Raw genomic sequence first — 8271 nt, forward strand, 5'->3', positions numbered from 1 at the left:
AATAAATTATGCACTGATATCCACAACGCATGCAAGGTTTCTGAACGGTCTCAAACGGGGAAATCGGGCATCTTTCCGTCCAGCTGTCTACCACTTGTTAAGAGAGGAATAAAATCCTTTCAAACTTATATCTCCTCGCATGAAATGCTCGGCTAACATCGCCGGGGGGGGACCACTTGATTCAGATTATCACCTTAAGGCCCAAGAGGCCCACCAACGTCCGAGAAGCAGAGGGCCCCCCAGGCCCAAGTCTGTCCAATATAAATAGACCATTAAAGGAAGAAGCACGAATCGGGTAACTCATAACCTCTCTACTTCACTCACACTAGATTAAAAAGCTTTCTAAGAATAACTAACTGTCTTAATCTTCGGAGTATCCGCAGGGACCGATCCCCGCGCAGGGCCGATCCACGAGAAGGCAGGACCTCCCCGACGGAGCCCCGGATCACTATTCCGCATTCCCAGATTAGCTTCTATTTGGATTTTTCCAAATAATTTAACACATTGCACAATAGTAACAAATACCAACATAAAATCCTTTCAAAAGAATATGATAAACATATTTTCCACACGAAATTGACATAATTATGTATGTTATTTTAGGTATATTTTGGGCTTATCATGTCTGATGGAGGTCTAACTTCTCTTCGAGCCTTGGAGGAAAGAGTCTCCCTCTCGGAATCTTGAAAGTTTGGACAAATGCCCCGTCATGATTACAGAAAATACCATCCAAACTGATACAATTGCTAGGAATATGGCAGACTACCTCAATATTTAGCTTCAAAGAATTCATTACTAGAACTACCCATCTCTCTTGTCATCGAATTGTTGTGGACACTGCAGAAGACAACGTCGTAGCATTAACAAATTGTTGTAAGAAATCATTGCTTAGTTAAACGATGGTGGACAAAGGAATAAATGAATCTTCCCAATAACCGGTATTGCATACCAAATTTCTTACAATTCCATATACACACATCTGACATTCTTTTACAGTGCTCAACGTCATACAACTCTCGAACCCAATCAATGAAGAAATCAAGAGTTGATGGGATATAATAATCTAGTTTCAAACCATATGTCATAATGGAGTGATAGTAATCACAATCCATGAATGTTTTTGTTTAGATTTAATTTAAGAGACCAAAAATATTTTTATTCAATTGATATTGTAATATTTACTTTTATTTGAAATAAATAATTGCTTTTTTAGTAGGGGAAAGAAATTTGTAATGAATTTCTTGGTTGGTACGAGGAATAGGAAAAAAGTAATTAAAAAGCTTGACTATTGACTTCAAACTTTACAAAGTCGTTCAAACTTGTCTTCAATTTCTTGGAAATATCTTAAAGCAAGCACTATGGAGTTGACTTTAGTCAACGCAGCCCATGTTGTAGAATTACCAACGTGTTTCGTGCAAAATGTATTTTTAAAGCATTAAACAATTTCCAACTAATTTCTCCATTTTTTCTACTTTAAACTTTTATTATTATTTTTGTTCTCTACCACTAAAAGGGGTCAATTTTAATTTTTACATTTTATATAAAATAAATTTTTTATATTATAAAAAGATAGGGTATCAAAATAGGTCTATGATTTTTTTTGAAAGTATTAATATTTAGGCTCTACGTACAAAATAACACCAACATGGATTTAACATTTAAGAAAATGTACCAACTTAGACATCGATAGTGGAACGAGACACGTTATTGATATTACTCCGTTAAGTTTTGTTAATTGTAGGTGGAGGGAGAAATCAGAACTTAACGGAATAATAGGAATAATGTGTCCAATCTATTACCAATGTCTAAATTGATACTCTTTTTTAAAGATTAAACCTATATTGTTGTTATTTTGTACGTGGAGCCTAAATTGATACTTTATCTCTATTATAAATATAATTATGATATTTATTTAAATCTAAAGCACAAATAATATGATATTTCATTTTTAAAATGGACCCCAATTTTTATGTTAAATTTTAAAAAAAAATTATCAAAAAAACATTTATCTATTATTTGTTTAGGACCTATAAAATATACAAAACTGGCTTTGTTCTCTACGTTTTAACCTTGCAACATGAATTCTTTTCCAAACCATTATTTTATTTCACTCTCTAAATAAAAAATTATTTTCAAACAATCAACCGCTTACCATTTTTTTAAAGTAGAAAGAAAATTTGATTAATGAATATTAGAATACAATATAAAACAAATAAAATTAGGAGGTCTTAAGGACCATTCCATCAGTCTTGACATAGAATAGGCAGTTCGAACAAAATCATAGACTACACTATTCATAGAACGGTTAACGAAATTGACACTAACATCATTTAAAAAACTTAATAGAGATTTGCACTCTTTTAATGTAAAACCATAAGCAGATCTAAAAGGTCATTCCCTAAGATGATTAACTACTGTAGCAGCATCCGATTCAATCTCACATCTTCCTAAACCTTTATTTTTTAACCAACTTAGCGCTTCTATTAAACTCACTGCTTCTCCATCTCTGACTTGATAGTTGCCTGGAAGAAGCTTAGAAAATGCACCACATAACTGGCATTCACTATTGCGAAGCACAGCCCTAACCCTTAACAAAACCAGAACCCGGAATCAGGGAAGCATCAACATTTAACATGTGAACCTGGTGAGGAGGTCTGCACCATTTATATGCTAGTGAATTTTGTGTCGAACCATTTCTGTCGTGATGTAAGGTTTGTGCATCCTACCATTCCTTCAAACCTAGACAAGTCATTTGGAAAACCACTCTTGGAGACATCTTAACATTGTTCCAAATGTAATTGTTTCTACCTGTCCAAATACCCCAGATGACCATGGGCTACACACAAACAGAGTCAACAGATAGTGTATTAAGAATAAAGCTCACCCACTCCTTGAATAAGTGATCTCTCCAGTTTGATTGGCAGAAATAAAATCGAGATATTTGGCTATCTAGAATCTATGTTCCGGGATAGAATCAACAGTTGGAAAGTTAAATACTTATCTAAAGCAGGCAAGGAAGTGCTTATCAAATGAGTCTTACAATCGCTCCCATCATACGTTATGAGTATGTTCCTCATCCCTGAAACTCTATGTGTTGACCTTGAGAAACTGTTGAACTCTTTCTGGTGAGGCTCGGAGGATGGTCAGGGAAAAAAGGTTCACTAGAGATCATGGGACAAGCTTTGCGAGCCAAAAAAATATGGAGGATGATGAGCTATCTAGTAGTGCGGTAAAATATGTATGATATGTGGGTGAAATAAGTAAGATGTTACGTGTGTGTGCTTAAAATCTACTAGATGCTACTACGTAGGGGCAAGTGTACCCCGTCGTATCAAGTAATAATCCGGTTAAAACCGGATATCGAATCCACGGGATTTATATCTACAAGTATTAAACTACTCGGTTTTACACGTTATTTAAGCGGTGAATACTTTTGACTTGAGTTTGGTGACAACTACAAACTACTCCTAAACTATGGTGAAATAGACTCGTGTAATTCAAACTCTTAATGAAGTGTTACGGGTGATGATGAGTTATAACATATGATAACTAACTCAAAACATATACGATCAATACTTTACTCTTGCAAAGACGACTATCTATAGACCGAAAAACTCCGTGAGGTTCTAGGATCATGATTTCCTCTTAAGGCGACTCTAATTCTTAGGATTAGAAACTAGGGCCCGTAAGTTCCGTGGCTTGTTAATTCCTACGGTTTCCGGGTTGTCAATTCCGGTAAGGCAACACCTATGTGATTCCTAATAGATTTCGGAGCTCGTAAGCGACCTACAACAATCAATTATAAATATCAAAACAAGCAATAAGTAATAATACGCATAGTGGAAATGAAATAGTAAATCATATATTATAAATGTGGAATGTATAAATACGGAATACAACCAAACCTAGTACATAGGAAGAGTACAAACTAGTTAACAAGTAGAAAGGGAAGAAGAATCGGCCCTTAGGACTAGCTAATCGGACTCAAAGCCGTCTCGTAGGACTTGGAGGTGGAACTCTCGAGCTTGGTGGATACGGATCGAACGTAATTTTGACAGAGTGGCGGAATGAATGTACAAGCTCTCAAGGTGGTAGAGTTTTATTACATAAAATTTGAATAACGAAATGAGTGCTAATTACTCCTATTTATACACATCTAAGTTCGGGGGTCAAATCGTAAATATACAAGTCATAAGTAAGAATTCACACTATAATTGCAGGTTTCACAAGGCACGCCCTGCGTGGAAGGGAGGACGCCCCGCGTGTCTGCCATTTTAGCCCATTTCCGTTGATAATTTCTTCACACATGGACCGAATTCAGAGCTGTTGACTCAACCACGCCCCGCGTAGACTGGAGTACGCCCCGCGTGGTTGAGCTCCTGGAACTTTTGTTGCTGGATTATGCATTGCACGCCCCGCGTATGCATAGGGGACACCCCGCGTACCATGTCCTACGCCCCGCGTGGTAGGTGTTGACCATGTGGGAATATGCAGTTGACTGCCGTGATTCAAGGGGCATTGTCCTACGCTCCGTGTGTGTCCTTCCATGCCCCGCGTGTCTGTTAAATCACTACTTGTTTATTTTCTAACTTGTACCTGCAAAATACGACCCTCGAGAACCGAATTAGCTTGACGTTTTATTTTTCTGAAACTAATCACAAATAAAGGAAATTAACTGAAAACATGAAATTTATTTTTATTTTATTTATTTATTTAAAAACACACTATTTTTGTAATCAAACTTAGTTATTAGCTCAAAATTAAACCGTAAATCACGCCAAATGATAGGGACAAAACGTCCCTATCAGAGGACTAAGGTTCAAACGGTTGCATGATTTCAACTTAGCCCTCCTGGCCAAACAAGCCTGATGGATGTTAACAAAGCCAACCTCACTTGTGGCAAGGGTTTTCAAGGCACGATATTTCCTAAATACATCTGTCCTAGATGCACAGTTGAAAGCCAACCCAAGTTTCGTATGGCGAAGTGTTGTAGTCGGCCTTCCCCTCATAAAAGTGGGTTTGCAGATCCTCATAGCTACTGGAGAGGTAGTACGAATCTGGTCTGATCCTTGGTTATAGGACGAGTTCAACTTGTATATGGATAGCATACACCCATGGATGTGAAGACGGCACATTGAACACACTCAAAACTGATCCGAATAGGGCTTGGAATCACGTTGCCATTGCTGAACTGTTCTCGATCAGGGACATGAATCAGATTGATTTTTTTTTGTTAGCTCGAGGAATATCAGAGACAGATGGTGGTGGATCAAGGAGAGAAGTGGTAATTATTCTATATGAAGCGGCTACCACTTTTTACAGATCACTATACATAACAGGATATTACCGCTGGCGGAGGATATATGGAGCAGTGTGTGGGCTATCTAGACTTCACCGAAGATACATCACTTAGTTTAGCGAGCATTATCCAGTTATCTGCCTAATTGGGAAGCTCTGTTCAGGAAGCAAATGAAATTCCCCGTGACTGCCCGAGGTGCGGGTATTACAAGGAGAACATTTCATGCTCTTGTAGAATGTCAAGAGGCTTGGCAAATGTGGATTTTTTCAACAATAAGTGATATCAATGCAAGGGTCGCATCGCTACAAGAGTTTTGGATGTACATTAAAATAGAGCACAACACCCGAACATTGGAGTGTGCGGCCATGTTGTGCTGGGACATATGGAATGACAGAAACTCAAAGGTTTGGGAAAATAAGTCACCTCCCTCTTCTATCTCGTTCAGCAATGCTACCGCTTTTCTTAGTAAGTGGAAACAGGCTCAGTCGGTTTCAAATCTCCCAGGACCGCCTATTGCTAGAATAAAATGGCAGAAACCACCCCAAAGTGCTTTGAAATTGAACGTTGACACGGCTGTATTTCTATCGAATAACAGAGCAGGATACGACTTCATTCTTCGAGACCATGATATAATCTTCATAGCAGCAGGCAACTGCTTAATTGGGAGCACTCTGTGGACCCATTATTGGCGGAAAGTATGAGTTTTCGGGAGGCTCTAAGTTGGTTGAAGGGTACATGATACTCAAATGTTCATCTAGAAATGGATTCACAACTAAAAATGTACATGCTCACCCCTAATTAGCGTGGTATCAATTCAATATCAATATGGTATACTTCATTGATATTGTTTCTTTCACTATTATAATTTTCAATCTTTTCTATTAGAATAAATTGTAAAAATAACTCTAATGTTGACTTTCAAGAATAATTTTATTTTTAATATCTAAATAGTATAATTTTACATCTATTATTGATAATTAAGTTCAATTTTATATCAAGCAGTATATGGAACGGCTCACTGAAGCTGAATTTTGCTTGCAGCATTTGCGATGTGGTGGATATGGTTCTGGAGAAATAAGTTTGTACACGGGGGAGAAAGGATTGACGATGAGTTTCTTCGAGGCAAAGTACAAAGTTTCCTTAAAGATTAGAAATTGCGCCTGACTGACAGGCCTATCCGAAATCCCGACGCTTTGATCCTCGACTCTTACAAGACTTAGCATCCACCCCCTCTTGGAGTCATAAAAATTAATTGTGATGCCTCAATTGGGGAGAATGGCCTTGTTGCATGATAGGGGTATTTTACCCCTATCTTTTAGCGTGATTTACGGGTTGATTTTGGATAAAATAAATAAGTTTAATTACAAAAATAAAGTGTTTTGATAAAATAAAGAAATAAAAATAAATCTCGTACTTTCAGTTAATTTTCCTCGTTTTTTATTAGTTTAGGAAATAAAAACGTCAAGCTAACTCGGCTCTCAAGATTTGTATTTCAGGTACGAGAAAGGAGCAAAAATCCACTCCATACGCGGGGCGTAACATCCCTTACGCGGGGCGTAAAACACGGTGTCAGAAATAATTGCCTTATCCGCAGACACCACGTAGAACTGACTCAGCATACGCGGGGCGTATGACACCTTACGCGAGGCGTATGACATATGTCGAAAATGATTGGCCTAATCCTGAAAGTCGGACTGCGCTGTCCCCTTGAGTCTACTCCTTTACGCGGGGCGTACTTCAACTACGCACGGCGTAAAAGCCCCAATTCAAGCAATAAAACTTCAGAGACTCAAACACGCGGGGCGTGCCTCACCTTACGCGGGGCGTATCATGGGATTTCTGCACCAAATAATGTTGCTCCATACTTGTACCTTGTGAAGTTACAATTCTACCCCTAGCTTGATGTATAAATAAGAATGACTAGCACTCATTTAACACACACATCACCTTCTACCCTCTACCATATACACCTTGTACATAGCTACATTTTGCTTCTTTTAGATAGTTGTTGTGTAGTTTTGTAGTATAGACTCGGTTTATGTAATAAAACTCTTCCACCTCGAGAGCTTGTTCGGTTATTCCGGCGTTCCATCAACATTCCGCTCCAGCGTTCGTCACCAAGCTCGAGAGTTCCACTTCCAAGTCCTAAGAGACGGCCTTGAGTCCGGTTGGCTAGTTCCGAGGGCCGATTCTTCCCTCTTTGCTTGCTAATTAGCTTGCACTCTTCCTATGTACTAGGCTTGGTTGTATTCTATATTTTTATTCTCCATATTTATAATTTATGATTTGCAATTTCCGTTTCTATATACGTGTTGATGTTTATTGCTTGTTTTGATACTCGTAATTGATTATCGTGTAGGGGAACGTGATTTTCGACGCCATTCGGGTTATCTTTAGGGATTCATATAGGTGTTGCCTTATCGGAAGTGACAAACCGGAAACCGTAGGAATTGACAAGCCATGGAACTTACGGGCCCTAGTTTCTGGTCCCCAGCATTAGACACGCCTTGACTAGGAACCACGTAGTTTAAGTACTTCACGGGTCGGTCGATCTACACGTAGTCGTCTTTGCAAGAGTAAATCATCAATCGAATATATTCGGAGTTATTGCCTATTATATTTATAACTTATCGTCACCCATATCATTCCGTGGAGTTTTTCGCTACATAAATCTGTTTCACCTATAGTTAGGGGTAGTTTGTAGTTGTGTCTCACACCAACCTCAAAGTATTCACCGCTTAGATAACGTATAAAACCGAGTCATTTAATACTTGCAGTTATAAATCCCGTGGATTCGATACCCGGTCTTAACCGGATTATTACTTGATACGACGGGGTACACTTGCCCCTAAGTAGTGACGTCTAGTAAAGATAGAGCATTTAGAAAGATCACATCCATAGTCATAACGCACTTATCATAATATACATTTCATCGTAAGAAATACGACCACTAGACTTCGCACTATCATTGC

Source organism: Euphorbia lathyris, chromosome 3 (assembly GCF_963576675.1).
Source record: "Euphorbia lathyris chromosome 3, ddEupLath1.1, whole genome shotgun sequence".
Classification (NCBI taxonomy): domain Eukaryota; kingdom Viridiplantae; phylum Streptophyta; class Magnoliopsida; order Malpighiales; family Euphorbiaceae; genus Euphorbia; species Euphorbia lathyris.